The following is a 26,447-nucleotide window of genomic DNA, read 5'->3' as shown; positions in this document are numbered from 1 at the left end:
TGGGGGCCCTCATTTGATCGGGAGAGACACCCCACGTAGACACCACAGGATCTACATAAGAGCTGACAGGGATGTGAACCAAGGCAACGGCAGAGGTAATAGAGAGTGATTCAAAAAATGTATGAAAGGCAAAAATAACAGTGCTGATGGCCAGGAGAGGGTCCCTGGGATACCAGACACAAACCTGACCCATTGCAAACTTTGATAATGAAGGTGAGTCTTTAGGATCAGAGGGAAACAGGCTTAAAAGTGTGCTCTTTGACCTCTGAGAACAGGGCAATCTTCATGGACTTGTGACCTGTGTCGTCACACAGGACCCCATGTTCAGAAATGCTCCATGCTTGGTTTAATGCTCTGCTGTCATCATTCTGAGATTCTTAATTTAACTTTGAACTTGTGGTTTGTTAAGTGAGGTCTAATGGGGAAATGGAGCATGCGTGTGAGCAGAGGAGATCCTGTTTAGTATGTGTGGCCACCATTCTTACAGTGTTTGCCATGACCCAAGAGCACAGAATTTCTGTGGATTCATGATGCATGGGAGTCCAGCAAGATTAGTTCAAGGTAAGTGTGTTACAAAGACAACTAAGTGAGTAGGTGGGTGCGTGCTGACAGCTCCCAGAAGCCATGCTTTCCATTCAAAGAAACCACAACTCACTTTGCATATGTAGAAACAAAGCAATGTCTTTCTAAGAAACACAAACAACGAAGGAACCCTATCATATCCTCTTACTCCTATTACTTCCCTGTATTAGCTGACCATGTACAGTGAAAATAATGGCACAGAAAGAAAAGGAAAGATAGGGCAACCCATGGTTCTTTTTCTTTTCAGTCCTTCCTTAAAGCCAGCCCCTTCCTTCTGTAAGACAAAGACTAATAGAATGCAGGTATCAAGAAGTGAATAAAAGTAGTTAGTTTTGGGCAGTGTTTTCACGTTCTGGTAAGAACAATACACATATGCACATACAAATTACAAAATACGAAGTGTGTGATTTCGGTAATTCTGCAGATGTGTCAAATGCTAATGTTCGCATTTAACACTGGCCTTGCACAGCATATAAACAGTACAAATCATGCTAATTACTTAAATTTTTAATTTCTCTTCACTGAGAACGATATTAAATAGCAAACATGAGGACAAGTCAAGGGAGAGAGTGTAGAAGGAAAAACTTTTTATGTTAGTACCTTTAACATTGCTTTTTTCCTGCTTTTTGAACAAGGGGCCACACATTTTCATTTTACACAGGGTTCTACAAATTATGTGGCCAGCCCACTGAGAATCACTGAAGTCAAGAATATCATGACTATCTAAAATGCTACACATGGGGCAGCTGGGTGGCACAGTCGGTTGAGCGTCCAATTCTTGGTTTCAGCTCAGGTCATGGGCTCAGCGTAGTGAGACCGAGCCCTGTGACAGGCTCCACACTGGGTGTGGGGCCTGGTTGGGATTCTCTCTTACCTCTCCCTCTGCCCCTCTAGTCCCCCACCCCCGCCCACCATTGCTCATGCACTCTCTCTCTCAAATAAGTAAATAAAATCTTAAAAAAAAATAAAATACTACACACACCTGATAAGTTCCTCCTGATGTCTTTCAAAGCAACCCCCAAAAGGCCCACTGATGGACTGATGGGGGTGCTGATTTTTTAGTTCCATGCTCTTAATTACTGAATCACTTTAGTCGTTTCCCCCCAGGCCCCTCAAGTCATTACAACAACACATCTGAAATAGTGCAAGCTGATGTCATTCCAACTAAAGATGGCTCTAGAGACAATCAGTTAAACTGAAGACTGCACAAGACCTTACCCGGAGTAGCATCTAAGGCAGAGACCTCCCTGCTGGACATCTCCCTTTTTTATAGAGTGCTTCCCCCGAGCTTTGGCGGTGCAGTTTTAACCAAACTCAAGCTGTTTCTCACCACTCAGAGTGCTCGGGTTTCCCCTGGGAAGTGGTTCTCTGAACCACTAAGTCTGGCTGTCTAAAAAGGCCTCCATCAAATACAGTCAAGTTTTCCTTTGTCTCATTTCATTCTCCTCTTCTGTTTTGTACCACTTTCCACTTCGATAAATTAATTTCCTGCCTAGAGACACATCCCGGCAAATGTGTCAGTTTGTATTGTTTAGATGAGAGACTTCTGTCATTCTTTCAAATTTTTCCTCTGCACCAATAATCCTGACAGCCAGCCTCTCAGGAGCCTGAGTGGCTTGTCTATGAATTTCCTTTCACTGCCTCCTGTTCGACTGAAAAAATGCAGACTGCCTGCGGTGAACTTACTCAACTCTTAACCCTTCCGATCACATCTGTTTCTATTTCCCCATCCTTTCTTCTAGCCCATCTGAAGAAGGGCTCTTACGGAGTTCCGGGCTAATGGGCCACTCTCCACCTGATTGTTCATGCTGCTTTCACATGACCCCCCACCCCCAACTGTGCCTGCTTCACACCTATCTATCGCAGCACGCTTCTCCTGGGTTGAGTCCTTGAAAGGCTGGGCTACAGGGCCACCTGTAGTGCATCCCCTCCCTTGCAATCCTCAGTTTTTTGCACTCTGAATTGCATAAACTGCACTCTCCAAGTTCATGAATGACCTGGCGGCTGGACCAGGGGCAGTTTCTCAGACCCATCCTTCTAACGGGTCTGTTGCGCTGGATGGCAAGCACAGTCCATGTGTGTTGGTCTGCCTCTTCCCTTTGCTACCACCATCTTCCCCTTCTCGGGTCGCTCCTGCTCTTCCTCCTTTAATAAATTTCTTTAGCCTCATCATGTCTAAATGTCAAGAGTTCCCTGAAGGTTGTGTATTTGTTTCTCTTTTTATTCTGCATCTTCTTCAAAAGAGGTGGAGGGGATTAAGAGATACAAACCTCCAGGGGTAAAATAAGTCACAGAGATCAGAATCACAGCAAAGGGAATGTGGTCAACAATATTGTAATAACACTGTTTGCTGACAGATGGTAACTACACCTATTGTGGTGAGCACTGCAGAATGGACAGGATTGCTACGGCATGCCCCTGAAAATAATATAATGTTTTATGTCAACTATCTTTCAATAAAAAATTTAATAAAACTAATAAAATTGGGAATATTTGATATATTGTACACAGCATAACAAACAGCAAATAACTAAATTTTCAATTTTGCTTTTTTAGTTTCTAAAGTATCTTATGGTTTGTTGTGTTTCTACAGATTATGGGCATTTCTCTAAGATTTCCAAAAGTAAATCAAATGAAAGATTAAGCTGTACTCATTACTTACCCATAACAGAGGACATCTTTTCTTGATATTAAAAACTTTCATGGCCTACAAATAACTGATCAACATTAGATTCAAATCAACTTCAGCATGCCATGTTCTGTCATGTTTCCTTGCCCCATATTTTCTAGTCTTTTAAAAATATTTGATTGTAAATATGTTAATAAATATATATAATGTGTAAAAAAAAAAAAAAGAGTTCTCTGAAGGCTCTATACTTGCTTCTCTTTTTATTCGACATCTTCTTTACTGAGTTCATCTATCTTACTCGTTATATAAAAGCTCCATGGAAATCATCCATCAATCTAGGATTTTGCCTAAACTCTAAATTTCAAATGTTTTTTTAAAGATTTTATTTATTTATTTGACAGAGAGTGGGAGAGAGAATGAGAGAAAGCACAAGCAAAGGGAGCAGCAGAAGGAGAGGGACTAGACTCCCCGGCTGAGCAGGGAGCCCAATGTGGGACTTGATCCCAAGACCCCAGGATCACTACCTGAGCCACCCATGTGCCCCTAAATTTCAAATTCTTAACATCTTCATGTGGATAAAATCAACTAACAGATAGATCTTAATAGCTTTTAACATGCCAAATACAGAAGTAAGCCAGAGGCAGTATTAGGAAGTGGTTGAAGATACTGACCCTAGAGACTGTACCTACCTGCATTTAAATACTGACTCCAACAGAGGACAGTCCAAGATGGCAGAGGAATAGGAGACCTTAGTTTCATCTGGTCCCAGAAATTCAGCTAGATAGCTATCAAATTATTCTGAACACCTGTAAACTCAACAGGAGAGCTAAAAAAAGTTGCAACTCTACAAATAGAAAAGCGACCACTTTCTGCAAGAATGACAAGACAGAAAAACATCCAAAAAAAAAAAAAGAGAGAGAGAGAACAAGAGGCAGTATGGACTGGGACGCCTGGGTGGCTCAGTCATTAAGCGTCTGCCTTCGGCTCAGGTCATGATCCCAGGGTCCTGGGATCGAGTCCCGCATCCGGCTCCCTGCTCAGCAGCAAGCCTGCTTCTCCCTCTCCCTGCCACTCCCCCTACTTGTGCTTGCTCTCTCTCTCTCTGACAAATAAATAAAATCTTTAAAAAAAAAAAAAAAGAGGCAGTACGGACTGCCAGGGACCTAATCTGTATGGATATAAGTAAGATGTTGGAACTACAGTTCAGAGTAAGGATCATAAACATACTAGCTGGGCTTGAAACAAGCATAGAAGACACTAAAGAATCCCTTTCTGGAGAAATAAAAGAACTAAAATCTAATCAAGTCAAAATTTAAAAGGCTATTAATGAGATGCAATAAAAAATGGAGGCTCTAACTGCTAGGATAAATGAGGCAGAAGAGAGAACTAGATATAGAAGACAAAATGACGGAGAATAAAGAACCTGAGAAAAAGAGAGATAAACAACTACTGGATCATGAAGGGAGAATTCAAGAGATAACTGATACCATAAAGTGAAACAATATTAGAATAATTGGGATCCCAGAAGAAGAGGAAAGGGGGGGCAGAAGGTATACCGGAGCAAATTATAGCTGAGAACTTCCCTAATCTGGGGAAGGAAACAGGCACTGAAGTCCAGGAGGCACACAGAACCCCCCTCAAAAATCAATAAAAATAGGTCAACACCCTGACATATAATAGTGAAACTTGCAAATCTCAGAGACAAAGAGAAAATCTTGAAAGCAGCTCAGGACAAGAGGTCTATAACCTACAAGGGTAGAAACATTAGACTGGCATAGCAGTCTAAGGATAGCAGACCTATCCACAGAGACCTGGCAGGCCAGAAAGGACTTGGCATGATATATTCAGGGTGCTAAATGAGAAAAATATGCAGCCAAGAACACTTTATCCAGCTAGGATATCATTCAAAATAGAAGGAGTGATAAAAAGCTTCCAGGACAAACAAAAACTGAAAGAATTTGTGATCACCAAACCAGCCCTGCAAGAAATAATAAAAGGGATCCTTTAATTGAAGAGAGAGCCCAAAAGTAACATAGACCAGAAAGGAACAGAGACATTATACAGAAACAGTGACTTTACACATAATACAATGGCACTAAATTCATATCTTTCAATAGTTACTCTGAATGTAAATGCACTAAATGCTCCAATCAAAACACACAGGGAATCAGACTGGATAAAAAAGAAAGACCCATTGACAGGCTGTCTGCTACAGACTCATTTTAGACCCAAAGTCACCTCCAGATTGAAAGTGAGGGGGTGGAAAACAATTTATCATGCTAATGGACATCAAAAGAAAGCTGGGATAGCAATCCTTATATCAGAGAAATTAGATTTTATATCAAAGACTGTAATAAGGGATGAGGAAGGGATAATACAATAATAGTGGGGGACTTTAACACCCCACTCATTGCAATGGACAGATCATCTAAGCAGAAGATCAACAAGGAAACAAGGGCTATGAATGACACACTGAACTAGACGGACTTCATAGATATATTGAGAGCATTCCATCCTAAAGCAACAGAATGCACATTCTTCTTCAGTGCACGTGGAACGTTCTCCAGAATAGATCACAAACTGAATCACAAATCAGGTTTCAACCAGTACCAAAAGATTGGGATCATTCCTTGCATATTTTTGGATCCAAATGCTTTGAAACTGGAACTCAATCACAAGAGGAAATTTGGAAAGAACTTAAATACTTGGAGGCTAAAGAGCATCCTACTAAAGAATGAATGGGTCAACCAGGAAATTAAAGAAGAATTTTTAAAATTCATGGAAATAAATGAAAATGAAAACACAACTGTTCAAAACCTTTGGGATGCAGCAAAGGCAGTCCTAAGAGAGAAGTATATAGCAATACAAGTCTTTCTCAAGAAACAAGAAAGGTCTCAAATATACAACCTAACCTTACACCTAAAGGAGCTGGAGAAAGAACAGTAAATAAACCCTAAATCCAGCAGGAGAAGAGAAATAATAAAGATTAGAGCAGAAATAAATGAAACAGAAACCAAAAGAGCAGTAGAACAAGTCAACGAAACTAGGAGCCGGTTCTTTGAAAGAATAAGATCGATAACCCCCTGGCCAGACTTATCAAAAAAGAAAAGAGTAAGGACCAGAATAAAATCATGAATGAAAAAAGAGAGATCACAATCAACACCAAAGAAATACAAGTACATATTATGAGCAACTATATGCCAACAAATCAGGAAATCTGGAAGAAATGGATGCATTCCTAGAGACGTATAAACTATCAAAACTGAAATAGGAAGAAATAGAAAACCTGAACAGACCCATAACCAGCAAGGAAATTGAAGCAGTAAGCAAAAATCTCACAACAAACAAGAGTTCAGGCCTTGATGGCTTCCCAGCAGAATTCTACCAGATGTTTTAAGAAGAATTAATACCTATTCTTCTGAAACTGTTTCAAAAAATAGAAATGGAAGGAAAACTTCCAAACTGTTTTTATGAGGCTAGCATTACTTTGATTCCAAAACCAGACAAAGACCCCACCAAAAAGGACAATTACAGACCAATATCCCTGATGAACATGGATGCAAAAATGCTCACCAAGATACTAGGTAATAGGATCCAACAGTACATTAAAGGGATTATTCACCACGACCAAGTGGGATTTATCCCTGGGCTGCAAGGGTGGTTCAACATCCACAAATCAATTAGTGTGATACATCGCATTAATAAAAGAAAGGACAAGAACCATATGATCCTCTCCATAGATGCAGAAAGAGCATTTGACAAAATACAACATCCTTTCTGGATAAAAACTCTGCAGTGTAGGGATAGAGGGTACATACCTCAATATCATAAAAGCCATATACAAAAAACCCACAGTGAATATCATCCTCAATGAGAAAAAAACTGAGAGCTTTTCTTCTAAGGTCAGGAACACGGCAGGGATGTCCACTATCACCACTGCTATTCAACATAGTACTAGAAGTCCTAGCCTCAGCAATCAAACAAAAAGAAATAAAAGGCATCCAAATTGGCAAGGAAGAAGTCAAACTCTCACTCTTTGCAGATGACATGATACCCTATGTAGAAAACCTAAAAGACTCCACCCAAAAATTGCTAGAACTGATATAGGAATTCAGCAAAGTCACAGGATATAAAAAAAATCAATGCACAAAAGTCAGTTGCATTTCTATACAGCAACGAAACAAAAGAAAGAGAAATTAAGTAGTCAATCCCATTTACAATTGCACCAAAAACCATAAGATACCTAGAAATAAACCTAACGAAAGAGGTAAAAGGGTCTGTCCTCTGAAAACTATAGAACATTTATGAAAGAAATTGAGGAAGACACAAAGAAATGGAAAAACATTCCATGCTCATGGACTGGAAGAACAAATATTGTTAAAATGTCTACGCTACCTAGAGCAATCTATACATTCAATGCAATCCCTATCAAAATACCATCAACTTTTTTCACAGAGCTGGAACAAATAATCCTAAAATTTGTATGGAACCAGAAAAGACCCCAAATAGCCAGAGGAATGTTGAAAAAGAAAAGCAAAGCTGGTGGCATCACAATTCTGGACTTTAAGCTCTGTTACAAAGCTGTAATCATGAAGGCAATATAGTACTGGCACAAAAACAGACACATAGATCAATGGACAGAACAGAGAACTCAGAAATGGACCCTCAACTCTATGGTCAACTAATCTCTGACAAAACAGGAAATATCCAATAGAAAAAAAGACAGTCTCTTCAATAAACGGTACTAGGAAAATTGGTCAGCCACATGCAGAAGAATGAAACTGGACCATTTCCTTACACCACACACAAAAATAGACTCAAAATGGACGAAAGACCTAAATGTGAGACAGGAGTCCATCAAAATCCTAGAGGAGAACACAGGCAGCAACCTCTGTGACCTCGGCCACAGCTACTTCTTGCTAGACATGTCTCTGAAGGCAAAAACGAACTACTGGGACTTCATCAAGGTAAAAAATGTTTGCATAGCAAAGGAAACAGTAGACAAAGCCAAGACAACTGACAGAATGGGAGAAGATATTTGCAAATGTCTTATCAGATAAAGGACTAGTATCCAAAATCTATAAAGAACTTATCAAACTCAACACCCAAAGGACAAAAAAATCCAGGCAAGAAATAGGCAGAAGACATGAACAGACATTTCTCTAAAGAACACATCCAAATGGCCAACAGGCACATGAAAAAATGCTCATCAGCACTCGGCATCAGGGAAATACAAATCAAAACCACAATGAGATACCACCTCACACCAGTCAGAATGGCTAAAATTAACAAATCAGGAAATGACAGATGTTGGCGAGGATAAAGAGAAAGGGAAAAAAGGGAAACCTCTTACACTGTTGGTGGGAATGCAAGCTGGTGCAGCCCCTCTGGAAAACAGTATGGAGGTTCCTCAAAAAGTTGAAAACAGAGCCACCCTATGACCCAGCAATTCCATTACTGGGTATTTACCCCAAACATACAAATGCAGTGATCCAAAGGGGCAACTAGACCCCAGTGTTTATAGCAGCAATGTCCACAATAGCCAAACTATGGAAAGAGCCCAGATGTCCATCCACAGATGAATGGATAAAGAAGATGTGGTATATATATATATGTGTGTGTATACACACACACACACACACACACACACACACACACACACAATGGAATACTACTCAGCCATCAAAAAGAATGAAACCTTGTCATTTACAACAATGTGGATAGAACTAGAGGGTATTATGCTAAGCGAAATAAGTCAATCAGAGAAAGACAATTATCATATGATCTCACTCATATCTGGAATTTAAGAAACAAAACAGAGGAGCATAGGGAAAGAGAGGAAAAAATAAAACAAGACAAAATCAGGGAGACAAACCATGAGACTCTTAATCATAGGAAACAAACTGAGGGTTGCTGGAGGGGAGGTGGTAGAGGGATGGGGTAACTGGGTGATGGATATTAAGGAGGTCACATGATGTAATGAGCACTGGGTATTATATAAGACTGATGAATCACTGACCTCTAGCTCTGAAACTAATACATTATATGTTAATTAATTGAATTTAAATTTAAAAAAAATAATTGAATTTAAATTTAAAAAAATACTGAGTCCAACATGCACAATCTAGGGAAATTCATCTAGCCTCTCTGTGCCTCAGATTCCTCCTCTGTGGTATAGGAATAATAACAATACCTTTTCTTAGGGCTGATGTAGGGATTAAATCTAAGTTAAAATATGTAAGGTGCTTAGAATAGTGCTTGGAACGTGCCAAGTGCTGTGTAAGCATAGCTATTACTTTATTCTAAAAACCTAATAAGACAGATACTATTATTTTACCCATTTATATAATGAAATGAAGACAAAGGTAAGCTATTGTGGGTCATGATAGAATCTCAGACTCCGGGTGTTCAATTCTTAATCCTTCCTATTTCCCATTAAAATTCAACTTTCACTTGTGTGCCATTTTTCTTAAGATTTTATTTATTTATTTTATTTGACTTGTGCATGCACGCACAATTCGAGTTGGGGGGAGGGTCAGAAGGAGAGGGATAGAACCCCAAGCAGACTCTGCACGGAGCACACAGCCCAACATGGGGCTCGATTTCAGGGTCCTGAGATCATGACCTGAGCCAAAATCAAGAGTCGGACGCTTAACTGACTGAGCCATCCATGTACCCTGATGCCTTTCTTGATTAAAGATGTTTTGCCCCTCTCCCCACCCCTCACCACTTATATTCCGATAACATCCAACATACTATTTCCAAAGTCATCTTTATAACATAATTCTCATAATTCTCCCCACCTTTAAAAAAAAAAAAATCTCATGTTAAAGCATAATCTTGTCACTCTCTTAAAAACCATCTAAGGGCTGGCTCCATTACATCTTACTTCTCTTAACATTGATCTCTGTATCTTATCTTTCTCTAAAATTAATCTCACTACATTCTACATTTCATACAAAAGTCCAGCATGCTCATCTCCCCCCGCTGCCTCCTCAAAATCTCCTACTCCTTCCAGACCCATTCAAATCCCACCTCCTCTAGGGATCCCACCAAACCCAACCCTTTGTTCGAGTGACTCATCTAGCTCATCCGATCTTCCCACACCTACCTCCCAAAGACCCAACAAATCGATTTTTTGAACTTTAATACTTTTTATATTTCAGGACTAATGCATGAATGTTGTAAAATAAACATCAATACGCTTTTTAAAAAAATTAAAGCCCCTTTCATCTTCCCTGCCATGTTAATCTACCTCCCATAAATCACCCCATTTAATCATTTTTCATGCATTAACAAGTATAAACTATACATAACTGCTTGGCAGTTTTTCTTAATATATAACAGACATATGTATAAATCAACATGGGTTTTTTTGCAACCATTTTAACAGCTAAACAGAAGTCTAAATCTGTTTTTTATTATGGTTTTGTGTAAGGAGAGCCATCTCCTTTCTGCCCCCATCCCCCATATGTGAATATTCTCAAGGGTAAAGGCCATGTTTTGTTCTTACATCTTCAAGAGGACCTCATACCAAGGCCAAGAATTCCTTAAACACACACATTATCATACTGAGTCCTCATAACCACCCGAGTATTCCCATTTCACAGAAGACAAAAGCACATAGCCAATAAGGACAAGGGATTCTATTCTACATTTCTCTGACTCTAGAGTCCACACTCTTCATCCCCAGGCTATAGCTAATAAATTTTTCATAAGGACATCCTTTGCTTTTTCAACCAAAGTTGAAAGACAGAAGAGCTCCAAGTATTCTGGTGTTTGTGGGTGAGGCTGAGGATAAGAGAGGGGCACTGGCCGAATGGCGAGTACACGCCGGCGAGTGGTTGCAGCTGTAAAGCTAATCTACCATTCAGTCCTTCAATCTGTGTTTACTGAGAACCTACCAGAAGTTGAACTACTTGCCTCTTCCTCTACAGGCTCCCCACTACACTCTCCCTCAGGAGTAGTTGCCACCATTTGTTGAAAATCTCTGTGCCTAATGTGCCGTTATTATTTCTATTAATAATTTCTAATTATTTTGAAATTATTTCTAAAAATTCTATGAAACAAATATCATCACCACCATTTTAAAGATGGGAAAACCGAGATGCAGAGAAGTTAAATTATGTGCCAACACTAGACTATAATACATAACGAAGCCAGGATTCAAGCCGAGGGTCTGTGTGGCTCCAGACCGGCCCCTCTTTTGTTGTACAGAATACTGCCTTTCAATTCTTACAGAAAAGATGAACTATGACTTTTTAAAATTTAGACTCAGTTAGGATTACATCTGGCTACAAGTAACAGACCCAACTTCTGTGGTCTAACCAAATAGAGATTTTTCTTTCTCTCCCAGAAAGTCAAGAAATGGGCAGACAAGGTCTGGTATAGGAGTTCCAAAATGCCATCAGCTTCTCAGCTTGCTTAACCCTTAAGCTTTTAAAAAAAAAAAAGGGGGGGGGGGCGCCTGGGTGGCTCAGTCGTTAAGCGTCTGCCTTCGGCTCAGGTCATGATCCCAGGGTCCTGGGATCGAGCCCCACATTGGGCTCCCTGCTCCGCGGGAAGCCTGCTTCTGCCTCTCCCACTCCCCCTGCTTGTGTTCCCTCTCTCGCTGTCTCTCTCTGACAAATAAATAAATAAAATCTTTAAAAAAAAAAAACCCTTAAGCTTCTTGTCTTTGGTCACAAGATGGCTTCTCCAGTTAGAAAACAGCTTTCAGGGGTGCCTGGGTGGCTCAGTCGGTTAAGCGTCTGCCTTCGGCTCAGGTCATGATCCCAGGGTCCTGGGATAGAGCCCCATGTGGGGCTCCCTGCTCAGTGGGGAGTCTGCTTCTCCCTCTCCCTCCTCCTCTTCCCCGCTGCTCATGCTCTGTCTTTCTCTCTCTCTCAAATAAAGGAATAAAATCTTAAAAAAAAAAAAGAAAGAAAACAGCCTTCATGTTCCAAGGAGAAAAAAGTACAAAGGGCAAAAGGTGAGCTCAGAGAGGCCATCCCCTTATAAGAGCTTTTGAAAGTGAGGAGGGAGCCCAACCCACCTACTTCCATCTCACTGGCCAAGACTATAGCACTTAGACACCCTGCAAGGAATTCTGGAAAAATTAAGTTTTTTGTTTTTGTTTTAAACTGGCCATGGTGTAAATGAAACAAAATGGGGTTAGCTGTAGGGAAGATGTGGGTGGGATGGATTCTGGTTGGCATCTAGCTGGGTCTGCCCCAGACGGTGATGTAGAGCACAAGTCACCCTAGAGAATCAAGGTACTCGGGAGGAAAAAAAAGCAATCAAAGAACCTTAACTCCCTATTTAGAAGCTTTCTGGTTGTGCAAAGTCACAAACTGATGGGGGTGGGGGCTGGAAGAATGTGAACGCATCCATAGCAGCTGATCCAGAGGAAAAACACTGAGAGCCAGGTGACTTCACACAAATTATTCTGGCCAACTCACAGGTTCAACGGGAGTGTTCCCTCGGATTCCTCCACTGTTTCCCTTCCTCCCATTCACTTCACTTCCCAGTTAATATAGAGGAGACCCTACAGGCTCATTGGACTCTTCTGTCATTCATCAGTAGTGGAGAGTGTCCAAATTCTGATTCAAACAAAATAAAACTCTCTACTATGTGCTGTTATAAGCAGCAGCATCTTTAGACACAGATAATGGTCGCAGAAACATGACTTATGCAACCACGGTAGCCACACCAACAAGTTAGAATATTAAGAAAGTAGGCCATCGAGTTCTAGCCTTGTTTTCACTTTCTCCCGAATAAACTCCATAAACTGTCCTCACAAAAACCTCATAAAACTCTGTGGTGGCAAGATGACGACATTTGTGCAAGGACTGTAGAGAGAAAGGTGACAAAGAGCCAGCAAAAAAGGACTAGATCGGTGAGCTAGATCCTACATACAGAGATACAAGATAACGTAGGCATATTTAGTGATATGGTAGAGTATTACGTGCATAGCATGAAAGAATGAATACACTTCCCAATGGGCCTTGTACTTCTTCCCAAGAACTCCCTTGCTTGCCTAAAGAATTTGGCCACTCATTTATGAATGGGCTTGCCAATGAAAACAGCATCCTTACTCTCTCCTACCAGGTAAAATTAAGTTTGCCCTTGTTAACACACACACACACACACACACACACACACACACACACAAGGAATCAGCCCACCTGCTCTCTTGAACTTGCGTCTGTTTTTACGTCAAATGCTTGATTTCCCTAAATTAAAAGGGACGTGAAAATACCTAGCCTTCCTCTGAAGTTCAGGGGGTGTCCATAAAATCTACAGCTAGCCCCAGGCATTACAGTACTTGATCTTCTTCCTCCAGGATTCATAGTCAAGCCATGAGCATTTGCCAGAATGACTGATATCGACTACAATTCGAGTTGGTACAATTCCTTCAGTCATGGATATTGTTAGGTACACCCCTGGACAGAAACCACCAAATGATCTTTCTATTCTGAACTCATTTACACTTGCCAACGAAAACAAGGATTTGCATGGGGGCCAGTCAAAATGTGCGTCACAGCAAGTTCTAGGGAGACACAAAACCCAAGTCCAGTCACAAACTGTGACACCACACCCACCAGGACCACACTCAGGGTCCAAAGCCACATTTCAGAAATAGAAGCTCTTTAACGGGTATCCACCACTACACATTTCACTCAGACCCTCCCCTCCCCCACAAAAGTGCTTAACAAGGGTGCAAACTTGAAACTCCTGGGAGAGCCCATTTTTTAATCTAAAATCCAGTTGTTTGGCATTTTAGACCCTTCAAAATGGAAAAAAATATTGAAGCAAAAGTCACCACTTGGCCTTTTGAAACATTGTCCACTTACGCCAAACTGGGATCAATAATGACTAGATTTAAAATAAACAGCGTAAAAGAAATAGAGGAGTCTTTGTATTTTTTGTAGGGTGGGTTGGTTCAATTTAGTTTTTTTTAAGCCATTACCTCCAATTAATAAAGCATCAGTCTTTGTGGCTATAATATATGTGACAAAAGCTGTCGGCTTTTTGACTTGGAAAAAGGTTCTGACATGCATGGTGAGGAGTTTGAGGAAAAAATGGAATACACCACAGATGAAGCAACTGCACAAGCCCAGAGCAGTTTTTGGACAGTTTGATGACTGATTTAACTGTGAAATTATCAACCTTTAGTTGAAGGGAACAGAAGACAGATACTTTGTTCCATTTATCCCCAAACAACACCCAGTGTCACTGATCTTAACAGCTTTGCATCTCATACTTATACCCATCTGTTCAACTATGGGTAAAAAATAATAATTTTCAGCTCCCTGAAATATTTCACAATTGGCTGCTCAACTGTGACTTTTTCTTTTTCTTAATTTCAGAACTAATATGGCTTTCTAGGGAAATCTCTGGGAATAAAAAGGCCATCATTATGCAATATCTCTTGGCTAGGTCTCCACTTTGAAGCAGTATTTCTTTAAAAAAGAATCAAGACACACACCCAAATGTGAATGAATAGTCATTATTTCACTCATTGTTTTGAAAAGATAATTCAAATCAGCTCAGAAACATCTAATAGTACCTTTGAAAAGACAGAATCAGACGAATGAGGTCTTCTTTTAGTTAAGAGTTTGAACAATATGCTATTTGGGATTTGGGAACCTTTTCTGAGAGAGAAAGCGAGCACAGGTCGGGGGGAGAGGGAGAGAGAGAATACCAAGCAGATTCCCCACTGAGTGGGCAGCCCAATGCAGGGCTCGATCCCAGGACCCCAAGACTATGATGTAAACCGAAACCAAGAGTCAGACCCTCAACCAACTAAGCCACCCAGGCGCCCCCAGGAACCTTTTTAAATGGAAGATGAAAAACTCAAAAAGTTAATTTTAATGTAACAAATTACCAACATAATTGAAATTAACTATAAAAATACAAATAGTTCCTGAATATGAAAGGCACGTTTTTAACAAGGAGTCAGCTAGTCAGTAACAGGGAAAAAGTGACCTTGTTCGGATTTATCTCATGCTGGTACAGTGAGTGACAAAAAGACTACATAAGCAGTTAAGCTCTCCCTCACTGAACTTGTTTCCAAAAAATGTCTATGATGTCCTTGAAATTAGGCACTATTGATCTGGAACTACACTGTGCCCTGCATTTCAAGTCAACATCTATCTGCCCACAAAGGCCAGATTATCCTATTTTTTTAAAGTAGCTATCGCAAGTAGGATAGTTGTTGGTTAAAGAGAATTTAACTAAAACCTGATCCTACACTTCTCAATAACTCAAATATCTTTCAAATTTTGTCCTTTAAAAGTACTTTGTTTTATTATGCCCTATCTGCCTTATAAACACAGAGAAAGGGAAATAAATTGGTTAAAACTAAGTACATAAAATAAGTGTTATTACTTAAACTGTGAATGAAATTTAAAACACTGGCATATTCAAGTCCCTAAGCCAGGACTAGTTTCCCGGAAAGAAAGCATAAATTGGAATTTGGCACATCAGGACATCATAAAGATGCTCTTTACTTGACTGGTTATTACAAACTGCAGTTTGAACACTCTATCAACCAAGGCTCCAGTGAGCTCACTTTAGCCCACAGGAATTTCACATTACCTTCTCTTTCCCACTGAAAACGTACACTGGAAAATACAGTATGTTTTATATACTTCCCACAGAACATAAATAGAAAAGACCCATTCACCACTATTTCAGAGCCAGTAAGCAATTATTTCTTAGCCCCAAAACACAAAATTAAAATGTTCTGACCTTTTCAGTAAAACACACCTTCCCTTTGCAAAAAGCCTGCTCCTTATCCACTCTGTACTAATTAATTTTTTCAAGAAGTAAGAATAATACAGACCCAGGTGTTTTATAAACAACAGCAAAACAAAACACTTCTTTCTAGCTCTGAAATTTGATTGTCATCAGCTAGAAAGATGGAGAACCCCGTCTATGAAGTCCTGTGTTCCCTTTTTCCCTCCATGGGTTTATAAGATGTAATGTGGCTTTTCTTTCTTTCCTCACCTCCTGGAAATGCCCTTTCACTCAAGGCACCTGGGATGCAGATTTTGCCTCACGATGAAGTTCACACCTGACCTGGCAACAGAAGGATCTTCACTGCTGAGGAACAGTGGTGAATGAAAAGGGAAACTTGACTCCCAAGTCTCAGCTCATGTGTTTTGTTTTGTTTTTTTCCTTCTCCAAAAGAAAGAGCCTCAAACACTTGTAAGTGAGGGTTCTGAATCAGTTTATGGAGTTAATTCTTTTCCCAAGAAAGTCAATCACCACCAATTAGTGACCTGGGCACACAAGATCTCCAAACAGGAAATAAACAAAAACCAGAATTCTACACCTCCACTTCTCAAAATATCTTTTCCTCCCAACAGCCAATTGCTTTTCCTAACTTCCGAACTTGGACACTAAATCAAGTTCTTATTCTATTGCTCTTTGCACTTCTTGTTGAAAGGAAGGATTGTTTTGGTCCCACATGTTGAAAAAGCCATGTTCCTATAATTAAGAGTTCGTATGCCACGCCTTCCACCCCATTTCCCTGTGAAAACTCTCTTCTCCAAAAATAATCCTGGACAACCCAACTACCAGCCCTCATCCTTTCCTCAAGCAGCCACAGGGAACAGATCTGAGGATTCTCAGCAGCTTTCCTAACCTCTCCAGATCACAAAGTTGGCAATGAAAGGGATTCTGTTAAAATGTCAGAGTGAAAAGGAGATGGAGTTTTAGAAGTGTGCCCCCAAGAGACGCGTTTTCCCACAGCTCATAATTAATACACCCCAACTGAATTTCTCACATCCTGACTGGACCATATAAAAGGAGTTTTTTACGTTAATATATAAGAATATTAAGAATAACAATGATATTCTTTCATTTAAATCAACATGTAACAGGCCACAGGGAAACTAAAAATACAAACCTTTCGTTCTCTCTCAAAGGGCATAAATTTTGAGTCGAAACTTGCGACATCTTTAAATACCGCCCCCCAACACACACACGCACACACACACACACACACACAGTTCTCTAATTGGGGTCCTCAAGTATTACTGGGAGACCAGGGTGTGGGGGTCTAAGGACACAGACAATACCTTACATCCTGGAGGTACTTTTCACATATAAGCTAGTTGGGAGCCCCAGGAGTTAAGCCCTACACCCCCCCCCAAAAGTTCCCGTTCCCCCTGGGAAACAGGAGTGAGTTGGAAAGGAAATCGAGCCGGGGAAAAGGAGGAGCAGCTGCAACACCCAGCTGCAACCACACAACGGTGCCACTTCCCTCTGGTCTCTGAGAGCAGCCAAACGCCCTTACCTGGGGGGTGGAGAGCCGCCGGCACTACTTCCAAAAGTTCTGGCTCACCTTCCGTCCGAGTTCAAAGCCCCGGCACGGCTGCCCCGCCGCAGGCTCTCAGCCCGAGCCCTTTCCCGTCCGGCTCCCGCCTTCCCCACCCTCTCGGCCCTACACCATGTCAGGAATCCGGGCAGGCACCGAGCTGGGAGCTGACATCACTCCCAGTTCCAGGTACCTCCCCCTCCCACCTCCCACTCGCCTTCTCTCCTCCCTCCCTGCGGGAATTAGCCAAAGAGAGTTCGCAAGGGGGTGGGGTCGGCCGCGCCCGGGCGCCCGCTGATTGGGCCCGGGGGCCGTCACTCAGAGGAGTCAACTAATTTTATACATTCCTCGCCGAGCGAGACCAGGGCTGGGAGTGGGTGGTGGTGGCGGTGGAAAAAGAAAAAAATGCTGCCTTTCCTGCTATCTCTAAGAAAAGGAGGTGATGGTATGGGGAAGAACCTTGCGGGTCGTGTTTTGAACTTCTCTTGGCGCATTTACTACATCCCAGATCGGAAACGGAACTAACCCACCCCGGCCCCCTTTTTAAGGAAAAACAATTGCCTCTGTGTCACGGGCAAGTACGAGTCCGGCGGCGCGTGGAGCAGAAAATGGCTAGCTTTAAGTCAAGCAAATAAAGGAAACCGCCAGCTCGCTCTTCTACCCTTTTATCTTGGGGCTGCTGGGTGTTTCTTTAGATGGGGAATTTAGAACTTCAAAAGCTCCGGAAAGGTTGGGAAGAGAATCTTAGAAACCGCGACCCAGCTCTGAATTGTTAACTGGTGGCGTTATCAGCCATGTGCTGTTTTTGCTTTGAGCGGTGAAAATCACACCCCACGAGCTTCCGGGCAAATAAAATTGAATCTCCGAAGTAAGAAAAATTACTATTTACCTTTTTAAGTACCTTAAAGCTGTTGCTTTCCTTGCACTCCTGAAAGCGGGGGGGCAAGGGGGAGAATCTCACAATTGAGTTCAACAAGCCACATGAGAATAATTACTGTTGAATGGAGCCAATTGCAGTGGCTGAGCTATCAATTAAGAATTAACTAACATTTACCCCTGACGGATATCATGCTGTATAATCCCCTTGGCTAACAGAACAGAATGATTCTCAGGAGACGGTTCTTTCAGTTTGCCTAATACCTGATATAAGACAGAACTGAATGGTGAACCGTGGCTCTATTTATGTGAGCTATAGATAGCATATTATCCATTATCTTCTGGAAGTACAATAAATTAAGTATTGGCTTTCTGTTGGTTTGTATTGTTTGTTTTTTGATTGATGACAACATCTCCTACATTTCACCAGTCTGCCAAAAATTATAGACAGATGCACAGAGTCAAACACTGTGTCTCACTTGATCCTCACAACCATCCCGTAAAGTGTTATTAGCCCCACTTTAACATAAGGAATCAAAGGCTCAGCCAGATAATGTAAGTAAATTACTCCAGAACATCCAGAACTGGGGTTGAAACCAAGATCCATTTGACCCCCGCCCTCCCCAACCATTTTTTCTCTTTACAGTGGCGATTGCTCACAATGGACACTCATTTAAACACTATAATGCTGAAAAAAATCCATAGACCCAGGCCTCTGCTCTCACAGATCTACTTTCTATTATCACCATTATGCTGTGTGTCAGACCTATGCTATGCCAACATCCTAACTTATTTCTCATTTCATTTCTCCCCAGCTCTAAGTCTTTCTATGCATCACCACCAAATGAGTTTTCTAAAACAGTTTGCTTTTGCCATCGACATCTTCCCCTCTAAATTAGGTCCCCTTTCCCTACAATTCTTAGCTAGCCATTTAAAACCCTCCCTAACCTGGTCTCTATTTATCTTTCCCACCTTAATCTACTTCACTCCCGGAAACCCTCTGCTATAGTCAAACTGGTCTATCACAGATCCCTGCTTGATTCTCACCTTCTGGCCTACCTGGAATCCCCGCTCTTCAGTGTGTTAAGTCTTGCCCTTCTCTCAAACCCTAACTAAGACCTAGTCCTCCCTGTGTGCTATAGTGGACAGAAAAAGAGCTTGGGGTCCATTGCCCAGTTCTAGCACTTAATTGCTGTATAACTGGTAAGTCACTAAAACTTTCCACATCAGAAACCTCGATCACCTCCTTTATAAAATGGGGCTGATAATACACCAAAGGTAATTGTAAGGGTTATTGAGATTGTCCAGAGGTACAAACGTATGGTTAGATATGTCCAGTTTTATATATTTCCTTATCTTCCCACAGAATTAAGCAAGCTCCATGCTTAATCCTCTTTGTATTCCTTATACCCAGTTCACTAAAAATATAGGACTACAGAAAAATGGATCATCATATCACCCCTGACCCCCCTCCATTCCTGAATGCACCAGAACCCAAATAATCTCACCATAACACACACACACACACACACTCTCTCTCTCTCTCTCTCTCTCTCACTCATACATTGGCCAGAATCCTTCCCTTTTCCCACTCTTCCATCATTCATGCAACAACCCTTAACTTATTTTCTGCACAAACCACTTAACCTGCCTCTTAGCCACTCATCCTTCCCCTCCCTCAGTCAGGGACACACTTGTCAGTAGTGCCTGTTGCCTGCTTTGCTCCCCAAATGCCTTGGAACAGTGGCCGGATGGCTACCAGTCAGTCATTCATCCAGCCCCAGTCATAGGAAGGCTGCACCCAGGCTCACATTCTACAACCGGCAGCAGATGGGGGAGGGACTGTCCCACCCCCATAGGGATGGCAGGATAGAATAACAGGAAGTTGCCTCCCATCCCCTCTGCAGCTGGAGTGATAACAGCTGGCCTCAGAGTCTAGAAAACAAAAGAGTCAAGAGGAAAGCTGAAAACAGGCCGGGGCTGGAACAGTAGTGTTCAAACCAGGGGTTCCAGAGTGGGTGAGAAGGAACCAGTGGGCAAGATTTCAGCCTGCTTCCTACCCCCCGCCCTGCTCCCCCTTAATGAGAGTTAGAGCTTCTCTCTGTTCTACCTTTAGGCTTCAGCCTAAGGCTTCATTTTTTTAAAAAACGTGTGTGTGTGTATATATATATTATATATATGTATATAATATATATATGCTTTGAGAAGCCCCAAAGGATTGGAACAATGTAGCAGAAGCGAAATGAGGATGCCTGGTGAGCAGACACCCAGAGTTTACCCACTATCCTGGATGCTAGCCGGCTTAATGGAAAAGTCCATTTACAACTCTTGTGGTTTCAACACTAATTAGCTCTGTAGGTCTTGATATCTATTTTCTGGCTAGTTATTCCTATGGTTAGCCTTACCTTTAGTACCTATGAGTTGTGCCAGATACTAACACTATGGGGTGTGGGTGGGGAGAACAACATTTTGAAAGCAGGAGAAAACCGGCAGAGAGTAACAAAAATAGAACTTGAAATAGCCCCCAAAGGTCATCTGATGCAACCCCCTATTGGATGCAAGGAGCCCTTCTATAGCATTCCTGACAAGTAGCCTCCTTGTAAGCCCTGCTTGGATTCACAAGGAGCATACAAACTCAGAGAGCAGCCCACCACTCAAGATCTTTCTCCTAGCAAGCAGATCCTGCTTTTCTGATTTTCTCTTCCAAAGACCTCAGCCTTGTGTCTCATTTAATCCTCATAACCACTCATTAAGGTGAGTGTTATTATCCCCCTTTTAACATAAGGAATCAAAGACTCAGCAAGGTTATATAAGTAAATTGCTCTAGAATACCCAGAACTGGAATTGAAACCAAGGTCTCTGACTTCAAGCCATTTTTTCTTTATACATCTAAAGCCTTGCTTGTCCACAATCTACCCTTTTTCAGTTCTGTCCTCCCAAGTAACAGGGAGCAGGCTGACTTTTTGTTCCCGCATCCCCAAGCCTGTGCAGACATGAGGACACATCCCGCACTTAGTTTATTTAGATGCAGATACCAAGAGAGGTTCACCTGACTCATCAAGGTCACATCACATGCCTGTCTGGTCTTTACAGGCTTCCCTCAGCCGCTCTCTAAAGCACAGTCCTAATCATTCTTGACTCCTTTCAAAACACTACGTGCCTTTCCCAGGGAACAAAACCCATACTCTCTTTGGGCATCAAAAGGCCCTTACATCCCTTACATCCTGGTCTCCAACTTACCTTTCTACATTTAGTGATCCACTTTTCTTCGTATTCCCATGCTGTGCAAACTGAGTGACTTTGCACCCATATTCCCTAATAATGTTTCTTCTTCAATTAAAGATGATTTTTGCCCATTTCTAGTAAAATCTTCCTCACAGGGTTGTTGTGAGGATTTGAGGAGACATCATGTGCAAGGTGATAGAGCACATTGCCTGACACATAAGACATCAGTAAACATATTTTCCTTTTTCTTATGCCACAAAACAATTGTACTATTATTTTTAGAGAGGGCTTATATCCCTCACTGACTAAGTTCCTGAGGACAGGATGCCAATTTGTGTTATCTTTATGTTCTTTAGGGAATCTAAAGCCCTGCTTCATCCTATAGACATTCAATAGAAATTCATTGAATGAATGAATGAATGCTGTCTTTTGCTTAAAACTTCTAACCTGCCAGGAGCTACCTCTTTAGAAGCTCAGGAAGAACTGGACCAGAGTTGTCTTAAAGGATCTGGGTGCCTCAGACTGTTCTTATCCCAATCACACTGCTAAACACAGAGTGAGTTGGACACATAGTATAAATCATGAACCCAAATTCAAATGAAACAAGCCTAGCTTTAGAATTCTTTCTAAAGGAAATTGCGGCTTATTCCATCTGATTCTAAGCATGGCATCGGTGATAACCCAGGCACCATTTTAATATCCTTTGGCTGGATAATAAGCCACGACTCAGCTATCACCACTGACATCATCTATGAACCCAGCATTCCTCCCTATTCCCTTCCTGCCCATGGAGACAGGTTAGAAATAGGACCAGTATCTCTCTTCAAGCAGGGTCTTATTTCAATCACTCTTCCCTTGCAACCAGATTGCCCTCATTATTCTCTGGTTACCTGCCAGACAAATCCAAAAACCCAGCTACATTCAATTACCCATTTCATTATTCTATTTATAAATGGAAAACAACTTTAATTAAAAATAGAGACTATTGCTTTTCCTGGTCTTTGATTAATGTTCAATTAATGGCTAAACTAAACAAATTGAGTTCCCTTAAACAGTTAAGCCCGTTTACAAACATAGTTAATTGAATTTCCTAAAAAGCATGTCTGGCTTCTATACTCTGAGAGAGGCCAACAAGATGGCTAGTCAGTCCTTTCAGTACACAGCAACGATTCCTCTCTTCCATTCCATGCAGATGTTCTTCCCAAGCAGGTCAAACCCAGGCTGTCCAGGGGTGACAAGTCACTGCCATTCCTTGCTACCAACATGCACTGTGCACAAGACTTTTTAGAGGTCCCGGGAATGTGCCCAATCAACAACAGAGCATTATTCATAACCAGTAACTCCCACCTTGATTTTCACCTGCCACAATATTTAGTAAGGCTCGTTTTTCAAATAATTTATCGTGGCTCACTACTAATCAAAATTTACCCAGCTTGACAGTTGTAGTGTACCCCATTCTCTGGACCAGTGCCACATGATTCCCAGGCCTCAGACTAATCCATTAATTTCTACCCCACTCACCTTTTCACCTGGACAATCATTAATTTACTGTTGCTTTATTCAGTCTCTCCTAATCCTTAACTAGAATTCTTCTACTTAACTAGAATTTACATTTTAAATGGCATGTTAGATTTCAGTCCAGAAACTTCTAGGGGTATTAAGAGGAAGGAGTTTTAGTTAGAACAGAGGTAAAAGGAGGATGGGACAACTGGTTTAAATAAATGCTTTCGTTAAAGGAACTTTTGTGACAAGTTGAAACAAGTTGCAGATTAACAAATCTTTAAGCTAGACCATCTTATCTCCCAAATCCTATAAAAATGAGGCTCTCTCCTGCTTTCCCTAGCTCCTCCAGATTCTATCTCCAGAAAGGCCTCTTCACTGAAGGATGCTGACTGTGTAGCATGTGAATTGCCAGTAATTAGTACTGTGGTTTGTTAAACTAGCCACGGTATTAAGGGAGCAAAGAGGAAGTATCTCAACCATCTCAACCAATATGTCTGCCTTTAAGTGCTTTGAACCTTGTTTCTCTTATTTCTGATATAATTTCCCTTTGAGCTGATATTGCTTGAATTCTGAGTTAATTATAGTGTAATAGCCATAGAATTACCTTCTCTACTGCAAGATGCTGTTTCTGAAAAAGATCATCACCCATTCCTGAATAAAAGGAAGTGTAAGAAATAGCACCTCTTCTTTGGTAAAATTAAATAAAGCTCTGAGTTCTAAGACGTAGGATCACTTGACATTTTTGACACTTGACATAAGATGTAGGATCACTTCATCATCTATAAATGGGATGACAATAATGCTAAAGAAAGCACTAGAATGGAGCCACAAAACCCTGGATGCTGCCACCCCCACAGCTTCCTTCTGACAGAGTCCAAAATGGTTCTTCACACACAGAATTCTCAGTTAACAGCCCGAGACCCTTGAACGGTACTGACTGGACCATGGATTCCCACCTGAATCAAAGACAGTCAAGTATAAACTTGCCAATAGCCTGGAGCAAACAAGCATGGGAACTCATCAGCAGAGCTGCCTACTAACTAGTCACTGAGTAGCTCCATCAGATTCTCTCTCAAGACACTGAATGTGAGACACATTAAAAAAAAAAAAAAAACCCAGAGAATAGAATAAAGCAGAAAGAAGCAGAGAGGGACATAGAATGAAGGCAAGAAGCAGAAGCATGAGTAAGTACAAGCATGAAGTCTAGAAAGTGAACCATGAGACCGTAGACCCCAAAAGAGTAGTGGAAAGTAGCTGCAGAAATAGTAGAAAAAATGGCAATAATAAAAATGATGATAATAGGAAACACCAATTTCTGTCTGGTACTATTTTAAATGCTATAAATATATTAACTCCAACCTTCTGAGGTCTGTTTCCATTTCACAGATGAGGAAACTATGCCACAAAAAGCTTAAGTAACTTGCCCAAAGTCACATGCTAGCATGATTCAACCCAGTTGAACACTAAAGTCTATGCTAAGAGAAAAGCTGAGTTAACAAGAATAATAGACACAGCATTACTGTTGAATATTTAACCACGCTCTAGGTCTTAGGAGGCTTGATGGTTCAGTGGTTTCCTGTATTTCCTTCATTCCCCAGATAGTCTCGCACTAAATCTCCACCACCTGAGGTATTCTGAACACTTGAAATAATCTAGCACTGTGACTTCAAATGAGATAATAAATGTGAGAGCATTCTACCTTCCCTGAAATAAATGGGACAAAGTGAAGTGTCTTTATTCTGAAATAGGTGAAAGTTCTGAAGATCTGGTCTGGTGATCAAGACCGAATTTGTCTCACATTGATCTGTGACATAGCTTTGCATCAGGCTCAGTCTGTCTTGGTGGTATATTTTTCCACACACTGTGGGAATTTTAGAATGTGTTAGTTTTCAACATGTAATTATCATTACATATTAATTAAATATAATTATATTAATTACATGACCCTGTTCTACCTCATTCCTTCCCTAAACAACTAGAGCAAAGAGGCTATGATTATAAGGGCAATGAACAAAGACCAAAAGAAAAGCAGCTTGAATGTTGTTTTATCTTTCCACCACTTCTCACAATAGCAACCAGATCACTTAGGGTATTGAAGGAGTTTAGATTTATTCGAATTATAATGAACCCCATTTTGCTTTTATTGAGTACATTTGTGAGAGTGACCACAGATATGAAGACAGTGATGCTTTCTTGCAGGGCTCATTTGCAAGGTTCTGAGGTTTGCTTTCAAAAGGGCAATCAGTGGATATTGTGAATCAGTGCTTCCATCAGGGTGTTAAGAAGGGGAAAAGTTGGAGCCTAGACTGAGTTGCAAGAAATTGAAATCTGCTGAAATACCAGTAGAAGATTTAGAACTTTATGTGTTGCACTAAAAATTATTTCCGTATGATATAATTGTTTGAAAAGTTGTTAGCGCTGGACGTTTTACTGTAATTTGTTCAATGCACTGGCTTTTAAATGCTCTTAGAAGGTAATAAACATGTAAAAGAAAAGAATCACCCCTTTCCACTCAAAATCCCCTGACTTACCTCCTAATGAGGATTAATCTTATAAGGATCAGCTTTGTTTGTCCTGTCCTATTTTAGATATCAGGGTTGTGTTCAGTTGCTTTCTAAAGCTTTATTTATTTATAGAATAAAAGAGTCATATGTGTGGAAATAATAACACTTTTGTCAGAAAGTCAGGCAGCAACTTGGAAGCTCCAGGGTCCAAATGCCACTTTCAGTGGAGCATGCTTCCTACAGAGCAGGAGAGAGGAGAAAGAAATCATATGCCCTGCAGCAAAGATCCTAAGACTATAAATAAGCAAGTTATCAAACAGTCTGCATTGTTCACCCCAGCAGAGTCTCTCAGCTCTGAAATGTCCCTGCCCACTCCCCATATACACTCTCCTTTCCCACTGACTAATGTCTCACTGACCATAAATAGAGAAAAAACCCCAAACTATTCTTTCTTGTGATCCTGTGACTCAACCTCTGTAAGATATTTAACGTTAAACTTTAAACACCTTTGTTGGTAACCTTTTCGTGTCTTCTGAGAACTTAGTCCTAGAACCTGATTTAATCTTCTCAGCAAACCTAAAGGTAGGTGCAGTTATTATCACAACCTTCCAGATAAGGAAACTGAAGTCTAGAAGCAGAACTGGCTTCACGAGTGGGAGATGTGTGGAGTCACACAGGGCCCTTGCTTAGAGGGTCCCATTCTTAGTTTAACCTACTACTGTCGCCATCTTGAAATTTGTAATTCCTTAAGAGGCCCCACATTTTTATTTTGCACTGGGTCCCACAAATTACATAGTTTATCCTTTCTAGAAGGAGTAAA

At 41.0% G+C, this 26,447-nt stretch overlaps 1 protein-coding gene across 10 annotated transcripts in view; it reads right to left on the bottom strand.

Annotated features, from left to right (window-relative positions):
* The window catches only part of PPFIBP1 (PPFIB scaffold protein 1), a 176,669-nt gene extending 158,946 nt beyond the window's left edge, over nt 1-17,723 (bottom strand). For 9 of the 10 annotated variants that reach the window (XM_078075805.1, XM_078075804.1, XM_078075803.1 and 6 more), the window contains exon 1: nt 17,499-17,722. The gene's annotated coding sequence lies outside the window, so the exon portion shown is untranslated. Of the gene's footprint in view, nt 1-17,498 lie in introns of all 10 variants that reach the window. The other variant, XM_078075806.1, reaches the window with a different exon arrangement.
* Between the last annotated feature and the right edge of the window lie 8,724 nt (nt 17,724-26,447).

This window comes from Halichoerus grypus, chromosome 6 (assembly GCF_964656455.1).
Source record: "Halichoerus grypus chromosome 6, mHalGry1.hap1.1, whole genome shotgun sequence".
Lineage (NCBI taxonomy): Eukaryota > Metazoa > Chordata > Mammalia > Carnivora > Phocidae > Halichoerus > Halichoerus grypus.
Note: the sequence above shows the minus strand (reverse complement) of the source record. Positions and strands in the feature narration are given on the sequence as shown.